Genomic DNA, 12774 nt, shown 5'->3' with positions numbered 1-12774 from the left:
TTACCCGTCTTTGTTTATAAAATGCGAAAACCATAAGCAAATACTGCATTCATTTTCTCTAAGGCAAGAGTCGTAGATTAACATGTATAAAGAAGTCGATATGAAAATTCATCCAAAACGACACTCTTAAATCCTAAAAGGAGAAAAGCGCCTAAGCGTCCACTTGGGACGAATTTTGAAACTGCCTTCCTATGATTCTAAATAATTTACTTGAAAAGTAAAAACTTTCGTTCGCCTGGTTGATTTCAGATTTTTCGCGAACATCGGTACAACGAAATAATGAACTTATTTCACATATTGTCAAGACAAAGGCAAGTGAAGTTAAAACAAATATTTCGCGAGAATAATAATCCGCGATTTATAGAAATCTAACTCTTCGCGGAGTCTAAAACTAGGGCGACACGAAGGGACTTGTTTCACTCCATGCGACTGACTTTGTTGATCGAAAAGATGAATCTGGAAACGTAATAAAAGACTCCTGGCAGAAAAATGTACTATGTAAAAGTTGTCTGTCGTTAAATATATCTTCTTGTAATTGCAGAGGGTGGCATAATAAAACGTTTCAAATAATTGTTGCTAGCCCAAAATTTGTGCAACAAAAATAGAGTGAATTCATTTTGTCCCCCGTGTTGCAGCAACCTTTTTTTTGTCCTCAGGTACTTTTTAGATGTGTTGCAACACAGTTTTGGATAATAAGATTTGATGGAACTTTTTCATACGCGTGCAACACATCATGTTGTATTACATGTGCTTAAAAAAAGTACCTCGTGTCGCCCCAGCTTAACTTTGGCGATTAAGGCTAGACATTGAGAAATCGCAAAACTTTGTTTCGCGAATGTTTTTACCTTTTAGATTTTGTAGCACTTTTTGGGTCTCAATAGACGATTTTTGCTGTAAGTTATTTGCCGGTAAATCAGTAGTAACATCTAGCAGGAGTTATACTAACGCCAGGTAAAAAGAAAACAAAGTTGTTTTTATAAATTTATATTTACAGCTCTGTTTGCAGTTCTCCAATTACATGTTAACTGTGAGTAAGTTTTGAACGATATGCGAGATAAAAATCAATATTTATTTGCAAGCTGCGTATATCGTCCAGATAACCAAGTAGAGAGTACTCGTAGTGTGATTTTAGTGATCTTCCCTCTAAAGTTTAATCAATCTAAAAAAGGCAAGACAATTTTAGCATAAACAAGAACCACAGACGATAAAATTGAAAGTGAATCTATACTGAAAATAAATTTTGCAGCAATGCTTACATTGTCTTAGCTCTTGAAAGCTTTATCATATTAAAGTGAAAATACCAGTCTCTCTTTTTAAAATAAAAAATAAAGAAACCTAATTTTGCCGACATCAAGGAGAAGTAATAGTATTTCGAACTAGTCAGCTAGTCAAGTATAACTTCTCGTGAAAGAAATATGTCCTTTATCTGTCACATCCTTCATTCATGCGATTGTACAGTTGTACTGTTCATTTCTACCCATTTTATTAAAAATCTGTTGTAAACAACCGATCTTTGTCTATTTCCGTTCATCCAAAAAAATGCTTGCCTCTTTGTTAAAAAACACCGCCTCGTTTTCACACTCACGGCAAAATGGAAACTTCAGTAGAAAACAGTAAAATTCCATTCCATTTTTAGAGGTTTTGCCGAAATTTTTGGTTTTCTTAATGTCAGAATAGTTGTTTATTTCGAATTGAATTATGTGAAATATAAAACAGTCCTGAGTCAAGATAAAAATTCAATTTTTTGTCACGTTAAACGTAATAAAAATAAAAAATAAAATCGAAAATAAATTGAAGGCCACTAATAACTTAGAAGGAGAAAGCAACATTTTGGATCCAAATTTTAGATTATTTAGAAAGTTTACGATGGCCTCCATTATTTAGGCTATTGCATGTAGCCAAACCGAGTTTACCATACTCCGAAAAAATGACAAAAAGAGAAAGCAGCTTGTGCTTCAGAAAAGTTTCATATCTTTTTTATTGCAATCATATTCGGGAAAATGTTTTCATCATAAGCACAGCAGTTACAATTTGAGAACACTGTATGTTTTTAATTTACATTTATAACTTTTTCTTATAACACTTAAAAACAACAAAACAAACTTACAAGCACAATCTTTTAACAGCTGATAACAGTCAAATTTGTGACACTCTTTAAATGCATGCACAAGTTAACCACAGTTGACCAGGTACTATACCTCTAGTACTAAAAATGAATAAGTACAACAACATTTAAAAAATGGCGATTTTTGCAAAACATTTAGTGTGAATCGACTCGAACAAGTGAACAAAAATCAAGTGCATTTAATTATATGAAAAAAAAGGATATAATCTCTAGAATCTCTATTTCTTTACTTGGCAAATTCATGCACATGTTAAGTGAATTGTTCATATTATCACAGACATGACAAGTCTAACAGATAAGGTATTCTAGACCTCAAGGATATACAGACGGTATTTAAACTTTTTTTGACATCTTCTAGCAACTTTTTTAGGCCACAAAACAAGAAAAAAACATTGGACTTAAAGCTTTAGTTTTATAAATATTTTATATATACCATTATTCTTAAATTTTCCATCATCATCATTCATCATCATTCTTGGCTTAACGTCCGTTTTCCATGCTAGCATGGGTTGGACGGGGTATATTAATGACCCTCTTCCAATCTGATCTAGACTGTGTTAGATCTAAACTCAACTTCCTCTCTATCAAGTCTGTCCTTATAACCTCCTGCCAAGTTTTTCTCGGTCTGCCTCTGGGCTTTGCCCCAGGAACTATCAAGTATCTACACTTTCTTACCCAATTATCCTCCTCCATTCTTTCCAAGTGCCCCAGCCAATTCAATCTTCTTATCTGGATAACATCTTTAATTCTACAGAGACTTAGCCTGCTTCTTAGCTCATCTGAACTCTTTCTGTCTCTCAGACTGGCATTACACATCCACCTAACCATTCTCATATCATTCCTTTCTAAACGGTCAAGATCTTCCTGCTTCACTGCCCATGTCTCACTACCGTACAACATAACACTTCTTACACAGGCCTCATACAACCTACCTTTTACCTCAATTGACAGGACTCTGCTAGTCAATAAAGGAAGTAACTCTCTAAACTTTTTCCAAGCAGAACCTATCCTGCAAGTAACACTTCTTCCAACACCCCCTTCACTGCCCAACATATCACCTAAGTAACAGAAGTTCTTAACTATCTCTAACGAGCCACTGTTGTACATCATTAAAGCTGGAAATACTTCATTCTCTATAATCTCACCTTTGCAACGCTTGCATACAAACTGTATGCCACCTCTTAACCTTCCACTAATACTACTGCACTTCTTATGTACCCAATGCTTGCAAGTCTGACAAAAAATTGAGTTACTACCAACCCCTTTCCTGCAAACTCCACAAGGCCACTTTCCAACTACAGGGTCACACTTGGCTGCAATGCTACTTATCATGACTTTAGACTTTGCTGTGTTTACCTTCAGCCCTTTCTCTTCTAGTCCTTTCTTCCACTTCTCAAACTTTTCAACTAATTCTTCCATCGACTCTGCTATGAGAACCAAATCATCTGCATACAATAACTCCCATGGGCAACCTGTTCTGAACTCCATCGACAGCGCTTCTAAGACTAGAATAAACAACAAAGGACTAAGTACAGAACCCTGATGTACACCAACATTTACACTAAATTCATCACTAAGTGAATCGTTAATCCTGACACGACTTCTAGCATTGCTGTACATAGACTGAACCATCGTAACTAGCCACTCATCCACACCTAATTTTCTCATAGCCCACCAAATAACTTTACGTGGCACTCTATCAAAAGCTTTCTCTAAATCTACAAAGGCAAAATAGAAATTCTTTCTCTTTCCTAAATACTTTTCCTGAAGCTGTCTGAGTAAAAAAACATAGAAATGGAAATTCTTTTCAATTTATAGAAATATTTTTATAACAAAGATGGATGAAACAGAGTGGTCACATTACCATCAGTTGTTAACATCAAACGACATAGGCTTTGTGTATTAGTCTAGTTTAACCGGTGCTGGATTTAAATCATAAATCTTACTTGATCGGTTCGATCATAACTTTTGCAGAAGTGAAATTTTGCGGATAAGGTCTAATTTTTTTCCCCAATATTTAATTTCTTCGTAAAATTCTTTTTTAAGAAGATCTAGCCCATGTTCAAGAAAAACAACACAAAAAAAAACACTTTTTCCTTATTTGATAACTTAAAATTGCTTTCAGCCAGAACCGTGTCATTTTGTCACTTTACTTCTGTAATATTTTCCAAAAAAATACCCAAAAATGTCAATTTTAAGTTCCTTTTAAGACAATATATCTTTATATTCATTTATTTTATTTCCAGGAGTAGCAATATTATAAAGGAAGCTTGTGCTTCAGAAAAGTTTCATATCTTTTTATTGGAATCATATTCGGGAAAATGTTTTCATCATAAGCACAGCAGTTACAACTTGAGAACACTTGCATGTTTTTAATTTACATTTATAACTTTTTCTTATAAACACTTAAAAACAACAAAACAAACTTACAAGCACAATCTTTTAACAGCTGATAACAGTCAAATTTGTGACACTCTTTAAATGCATGCACAAGTTAACCACAGTTGACCAGGTACTATACCTCTAGTACTAAAAATAAATAAGTACAACAACATTTAAAAAATGGCGATTTTTGCAAAACATTTAGTGTGAATCGACTCAAACAAGTGAACAAAAATCAAGTGCATTTAAAGTCATTAAATTATATGAAAAAAAGACTTAGAATCTCTATTTCTTTACTTGGCAAATTCATGCACATCTTAAGTGAATTGTTCACATTACTACAGGCATATAATTACGACCCAAGTTTAACGGATAAAAAAGTTATTCTAGACCTCAATGATATACATACAGACGTAATTTAAACTTTTTTGAAAAACACAATCTTCCAACTTTTATAACAGGCTTATGAAGTAGAATCCGAAGGAAACACACATACAATTATAAATCATTCGATCAGCAGAGTATTCTATAGCTATTTAATAATGACAGATAATATCACTAAAATATTGTGATCCCGTTCCACTTTGTCTTACATGATTTTTTCTTACTTTCGCTAATAACCATATTAATTATATGTGAAATCCTGTGGTAACATCTGGTAATTTTTTTTATGTAAACACATAAAACTTTAAAGGAAAGACGCTTAGAATATTCTTTGCAACAAGAAAAGTTAGAATTAAAGAAATGCTTAAACAGAATTTTTAAAAAAAATAAGCTTCAACGGCACTTCCACCTTCAAATTAACAAAAAAACATTGTAAAAGAGCAATTACCATTAAATCTCAGAATTTCTTAGTTCTCTTCAGATACAAAAGTAGACAAATGGATACAGATTTTACTCACCTCTATTGTCTTGCACACTTATCACATCTTCCTTGTTATTACATTCGATGAATGTTCAAATTATGCGCTTGAATCAATGATAATTTTAAAAAGGGGTGAAAACAAAACATTGAAAGTAAGTGTCAATTGAGTTTCCAATCGCTAAGTGTAAACAACAAATGTCTTACCAAGAAGTACAACAAAGTTTTGTTTTTTATCACAGCATAGGCATTGTCATTTTACATGCATTGCTACCTCTTTTACAAAAAAAAAAATTACTCAGATCTGAGAATTTTCACAAGAACACTAACTAACTTGGCGGTGTGTATGTACACACCACTGAGTTTAAAGAAACTGCAGTACTAATAAATGTTACTAATGCTACTATACTCCCCCTCCAAAGCCCAGTCAATAGTGCAATTTATTCAATTTTTTAAGCTATATAAACAGTTGGTAACACACCTGAACCATTGCCGCCCTGAATAAACTAACCAAAATAATTCAAATTCACAAAAAAGAATCCAAACTTAAATTACTGCTACATCTCTTTTTTGTCTTTACTATTTATTCAATAAGCAACTTTTTTCAACCAATTTGGCTTTCTTGAAAATTATTCCACTGTACATTATCCTTTAGCTCACAATGCTTTAAATTATGGATGATTGCATCAAGTTAATTACTCGTGTTCTATTATTGTGGATCTTTCTTTTGGAAAACTTCCTAGTCTGCTAAAAAAAACCTCTCTTAATACTGAGTATATGTACTTACTAGATCATGCTATTGCAATTTTTTTCAAGCTTAATACGAAAAGACTTTAGCCCTTTTATCTACCATTAGATACCAAGAAATTCTAATCAACGCTGACAAAATTCCAAATCACAAAACAACAATTGCCAAAATCTTAAAAAAAACGATGGTGTAGCTCGAAACCATGCGACTAACTGCCTAGCGTGCTCAACACCCTCACACTTTTATCAATGGCATCTTGCCGTTACAATCCATTAACACGCTTTTATCACCTGAAATCAATAAGCTCCTACACATACAACTGCTCTCATTCTTAAATTACAATAAAACTGATCTCTGATTTTTTAACACACAATCTATCTCAGCTTCAACCTATGATATAAACTCTATTAGATAACAGCCCTCATTTAGAATAGCTTGGTATATGTCTTGACACCATTTATCACCATCTTTAAACCCTTTAACCTTTAGCTTTATGCAGCTCACCCAGTACTAATATAATTATATCATCAATGTTTCAACTCAAAAATCTCACTTTATAACTAAGTGCACATTTGCATTTTTTATTCTAATTATTTTCTCCTTGAGAGAGGTGTGTTTTTGCCAACCAACTGACCTGTGCAGTGTATCTTTGAGACAAATATAGCAGCTTCGAGCAGCAGAAGTTTCCTTGAAGAAGACTATTGAGATGGCTAATCGTATGTTATCTGCAAAACCGATGGTCTGAAATAACCCACAGCTTTCATGTCTATTATTTCCTCAAAGCATCATACCCTGTTTTGAAAGCTATAAGTCATATCTGGAATATATATTTATTAAGTACCATGGAAACAAGATAAGGTTATGAAGCAAGAGTTGTTTTAAAGACATTTAAACTGAAGGACACTCAAGCAATTCAAAGAAGATCAAGCCTAGTCAGTTACTAAACATAACATCTTTTTGAAAATGTATTTTCCTATATGCATATAAGCAGCCATGATTTCCTTCTCTCGAATTAGTTTACCGCTAAATATTTTTTTTTAAAAACTTTTTAAAACAAGTTATTACCACAACAAGACAAACTTATTTGTGTATGGTGTTTGAGCGCGAAGTCAAGCTCACTTTCAAAATACACACCTGGCATATGAAAAAAATAAAGCACCCAGAACAATAATCAACGATAGATCAGGGTTCAGACTGAACCTTCCAGTGTTCTCTACACAGAAACAACTTTCATAGCACATTTTGTAATAAACCATGCTCAATTCATCCTTTTTACTTTCTACAAAAGGCACTTTTTTTATGTTCAATCATTCTGTAAATACATGACATTAAGAACTTAGAGAGAGTTACTAACTGGCTTGCAGGCCATAGCATGATTTGATAGTTTTTTGATTCTAATGATTCTTACTGAGTATTATGAAAAGCTAGCTAGCAGGGTAAAGGTATGAGTAATTAGTTTTAACATTGATAGAACATTGTGTCATATATCTCTATAACGACTTGTTTTCTTATCTCTATAACTTGTTTTCTTATTTCAATAAGAACAATAACAGTTTGTAACCGAACTCTTTCCCTCTTCCTACCCCCTAATCGACCCAGATCCTTCTCCTAAAATAAATAAAAAAGATAAAGGAGAGAAAGAAAACAGTATCTTATCTAATGACGAAAACATTTGTTTTGGGATAATCGTACTGTGAAACAGAAGAAACAAGTTACAAAACCAGTTTTCCAATACCTTTGTACAGGACACAACTTCACAAATGATGCTATACGAGTGAGTATAGATAGTACACATACGATAAAGTTACGGTGTGCTAGATTGCTATGTTCCATCCCTTTTACATTCTGTGCTAAAGAAGAGTAAGGATCTAACAAACTTCAAGTAAATTTACTGTCCCTTAGGTTTTTTCAGATTTTTTTTTAAAACAGTAAAAACTCCCGTCAGTATATGTATACTGACGGAAGTCTGTTCTCAAGTCCAAAAAGTCATTTTATTGACTTAACTCTATAACAATTTTAGTTGAGAAGATCTACACACAACATTAAGGTTCTAGAGTACTTCACCTGCTATTTTAGATAATATAAGTCTACCAGAAATAACTGCTTGAAAATTTTGTTTTGCCGAGTGTTTCATAATAGTGAGAAACAATGTCATTTTAACACTGACAAAGCAATAAAAAGTGTGATGTCATTGACTGTATTAGATAAACTTTTATTCATATAAATATATATATATATATATTTCAAACTCCATTAACTTATTTTGAATAGAATTATCCAGAACATGATGTGAAATGCTTATATGACTTTTTTTTATTATAACAAGCTAGCTTTGAACTTTTGTAGTGACACTGAACTGTATAATATAATATGTGATGATTTTTGGTTTCATTTTAGAAAACAGATAAATAATATTTTATAACGTGGTTTTTAATAAAAGTGTTCCCAGAATACTCGTGATCAACATCCTGAAACAGGTAAAAGGTTTGTCCGTGTTGTTTTATTATTCTGATTTTGTCTTGTGCATTTATTTATAAAAGATAATGTCAAAGATCCAACAAACCTGCTTTAAATATTTTTTATAATTCTATTTTCCCGAGGGCATCTTTATGGCTTGTGTTATTTCCAAGGAACTGATTTAAGAAAACACTGCATCCGTATGTTTACGGGATAAAGAAAGTCAAGGAATTAATAATGCTAGTATTAACGCAGAGATGATATTCACGTTAATTCAGAAGATTATGTCTATGTTACATGTCGCCAAGATTACATCAATAAGAAAAATATTGAATCTTTTAAAAAAAACAAAATCTGATGACTCAACTAATCTAGGGAAAGATCTTAGGGAAAAAAACAGTTGAGATCTGATAATTTTTTATTTACCTACAAATCTGACTGTCTTTTTTGTGGATGTAACACTCAAACGAATGTCAAGAAAGGAGATAAAGTTTTTCTGGTTAGAACAATGGACTTCCAAGCGTCGATATTAAAAATTATGTATTGAAAGAAATGACGACTGGGGAAAAACAGTAAAGTCAAGAATAGATTTTTCCTGAGACTTACATGCATGTGACACTCAAACATGCAGTGTCAACTTCAGAACTTCAAAAAATGTTCTAAGTGCTTACGGCAATGAAAACAATCTTAAAGATAAAGGGCTGAAACGTGGGAGACCTACTTTGTCTGACCGAGAAGATGTGTTTCTTGAAGTGATGAATAATTTTGAAGAAATTGATGACGAACAAGTCACAATTAATGATTTGCACATGAGATGGAAAGTTGTCTTTCACGTTCATTTCATAATGCCTTTACTTCTAAACACATAAAACGGTGAATTAAAGAGCACTTTGGTGATAGAATAATCGTAACAAATATCAATGGAAAAAATGATGTTGTTACAGCTGCATCATCCATCTTACATGATCACTATGAAAAACCTAAATTAGATAATTCTAAGGAATAAAAGTTACGAATCATAAGAACTGCTGCACAACTCATTAAAAATGACATAAAAACAGGTACCTCCAATAGTGCAAGTGAATTCTTCCCCTCGACTGAGAGTCTAGAATCCGACTTAAAAGTCTTAGACTTTCTACCAAATTCTCTAAAGGTGCTTTTAAAAAGTATGTTTTTTGGGAAATCTACAAATTTAAAAGTTGCATCTATTGGACAACCAATTATACAATGCGTTCGTTAAAAAACAATTATAGCTCCTTCACAACTAGGACTTGCAGTGCAAATGCACCAACACTTTGCATCTAAATTTTTGATTGAATCTCTTCACAGTCATGGATTTGTGCTTCTCATTCTATGACCAAGAAATATGAAAGGAATGCTGCTTTAGCACAGGGAACTGACGTAAAAAAAGCTATTTTTAAAAGATTTAAGAATATAGTAAATGAAAACCGCCCTGTTGTTTATCACTAGACGGTTTCTAAGTAAACCAAACGATTAAAAAGTATATTTTAAACCTTAAATGCAGGATTTTTTAGCAAATTTTTTTACAATATCTTACCATGTCAAGAGGCCTCTGCTGAAATGAAAATAAATTCTGTTTCAATTTTATCTAGGTTAGTCACTTTTTTAAGTCAGGATGCCTAGACTAACAGCTGCCAACAAAAACATAATAGTACCACACATTTCCGAATTCTTGAAAAATCACTGAATTGCTAAAGAAACGACCACATACATTTAATTGCTGACAATTGTGTTATGTCCAAACTGTTTTAGGTACAGATAAAGTAACTGTTTTGTAACAATTTCTTTATGTCATGCAAAAAACTCAGCATAGCTAAGCCAATCAAAACCTGGTTCCATATTCCTTTTCATAATATTATTGAAATAAAGTAAACTAGCATACACTCAAATGTCCACGTTTTTTAGCCAGAGATATGCTTATTCCAATGTATAGGAGATGTTTTAAGAATGCATGTCAGTTTTGATTTTTTCGATTTAATAGTATGCATTTGACACTGTAATGGTTTCAATCAAAATCTCTATCTTTATCTCTAAAAATGTTAGTATTCAGTATCCAAATATGATGAGCTGAATTTCTGAGCTTTAAGGTATGCTTAGTGTTATGCTTATTTTGGAGGGATTTTACACTTTATGCTTATAAAAAACATGCACTTACAAGCAATTATTCTCACCTTTTCAATTACGCATGCACTTTGAACTTGTCAAAATCCACAATGGATTTACGATTGGTTTAGATCCAAAACCTCAAACTATACTGATTTTTGCTAAGGTCAGCATGACCGTTGCATTAATTGTTTCATAATGTTGTCATTACAAAAACTGCGCATGAGAAATTATTTCAAAAGAATATTAAAAAAATTAAAACTTGATTTGTCCAGGCACACAACAAATTTTACAAATTAAGTTCTTATCTACGATTCTTACACATATAAAAAACGCTTCCTTTCTGCTTGTTTGTTTGTTTCACTAAATTGAAAGTTTAAATGTTTCTCTACATTTTAACTAGCTATAAGGAACTCTACAAACATAACAAACATACATAAGAAACAAATTCAACATTTTAAATCATCCTTAAATCATTGATTTTAAAAACACTTCTTCGCTTCACATAATTTTTGCTTGAAAATTTTTAAAAATTAATAGATAGCATAGCAACAACAGCTTCTTTATCCATCTTAACTAAGCACCATGCTTTAATAAAAACAGACAAGAGATATGTTCTTCTTTCTGAGACCACAAAAACAACCATGACAACAGATTTCTGTTTCTGCAAGAAAATAGTAGGGAATTTTGAATCCAATAAAATAAGTAATTAGAAATCCAGTGTGATAAGAATGTCTTGACTGCTGCTGCCACAAGAAAAGGCTAAACCAACATATCACACTACTTCATATGTGTGATTTAAAAAAGGAGATCGAAATGTATAAAATTTCTCGTGGTAATTTTATACATTCTGTGTACCTATTGTACCTGACTGACTTGGCTAGTGGACACTAAGCAATAATTTAATTAAGAAGTTGATTTGTTGTTCAGTATTTAGTTAGCTGCCAGTAACACCATTGAAACAGCAAGAAATGTTTATATTTTAAATTTCAATAACAAAAACGAACATAAACAATAATACTAACCTTCTAAACAAAAATGTAAAACTTTCAATGTTTAGGAACAAACCAACAACTATAGTTTTCCACTTTTCTGCATACCACATCTCTTTTAAGAGAACTTTACAAAATGAACACTTGTTATAAATTTGCCTTTACTGTTTTGATTGTCTATTTAAAAATTGTTTAAAAAAATTTCTTGTGGATTTTCAAAAAAAATTTCTGAAAGTGTAGATAACATTGAATACAAAGAAAGTTATCTGATGATTTTGTATTTATTTTAATAATTCAGAGTAATAGTAACTGTTTATTTAATGACCTACATAAATGCAATGATTTTCAGAAGAAATTCAATGATCTTTCAAAGGGTTAAGCTCCTAGTTTAGTTACAATGGCAGCAAACAAAGAACCGTAAAGACCAACAAATATGGCATTTCATCTTCATATTTCGAACAACAATAGTGTTCCCATTGCATAAAAATAGCTGGAAAGATATTTATGATTAATATTTAAAAGAAAAATTTGAATAGTTTTTACTATTCTAACCAATAGGAGATAAAAACACAAGGGAAACAAAAAAAATCCTGAACTAAAAACAATACTAGGAAGTATATTTTTGTTTAAGTACATTGCCAGTACTAAAGGAATTCTACTTTAGCCCTGTTGATAAGTAAAACCGTCAACAACATTGCATTTTAATATCTTTTCCTACTGAAAAAGAAACAGGAAATTCTAAAAAATAAAAATACATCTCTTTAAAATATACAGGACTTTATAGGAAGAATAGTTTAGTTTAAACTAATAGTGGCAAGCACTTTTACTATTGACCTGTCTTCACCAATGTTTGCACAAATCCGGTTTATACATTGATGTAATGTAAATTTAATTTATTAAAATCCTATAATTCTAATAAACTTAACAATAAACTAAAAAACGCCTTTAATACTAATTATCTGCAACAGCAGAAATCAATGCAAAGACTTATGACAATACATTAACTAAGATTTGTGAAGCCAGTGTATATAAGTCTGAGGCCTAATAAGTTGGAAACGCTAAACCAAGCTATGGGTAGTTGGAA

General features: G+C 32.0%; 1 protein-coding gene across 1 annotated transcript in view; it reads right to left on the bottom strand.

Moving 5' to 3' along the window:
• Window positions 1-968: 968 nt before the first annotated feature.
• LOC130644638 (non-POU domain-containing octamer-binding protein-like) overlaps window positions 969-12774 on the bottom strand; it is a 31406-nt gene continuing 19600 nt past the window's right edge. Inside the window, exons 10-12 of the transcript XR_008982613.1 lie at window positions 4556-4654; window positions 2108-2206; window positions 969-1159 (exon numbers count right to left, since the gene is read on the bottom strand). The gene's annotated coding sequence lies outside the window, so the exon portion shown is untranslated. The remainder of the gene's footprint in view (window positions 1160-2107; window positions 2207-4555; window positions 4655-12774) is intronic.

Source organism: Hydractinia symbiolongicarpus, chromosome 5, assembly GCF_029227915.1.
Source record: "Hydractinia symbiolongicarpus strain clone_291-10 chromosome 5, HSymV2.1, whole genome shotgun sequence".
NCBI classification, from domain to species: Eukaryota; Metazoa; Cnidaria; class Hydrozoa; order Anthoathecata; family Hydractiniidae; genus Hydractinia; species Hydractinia symbiolongicarpus.
Note: the sequence above shows the minus strand (reverse complement) of the source record. Positions and strands in the feature narration are given on the sequence as shown.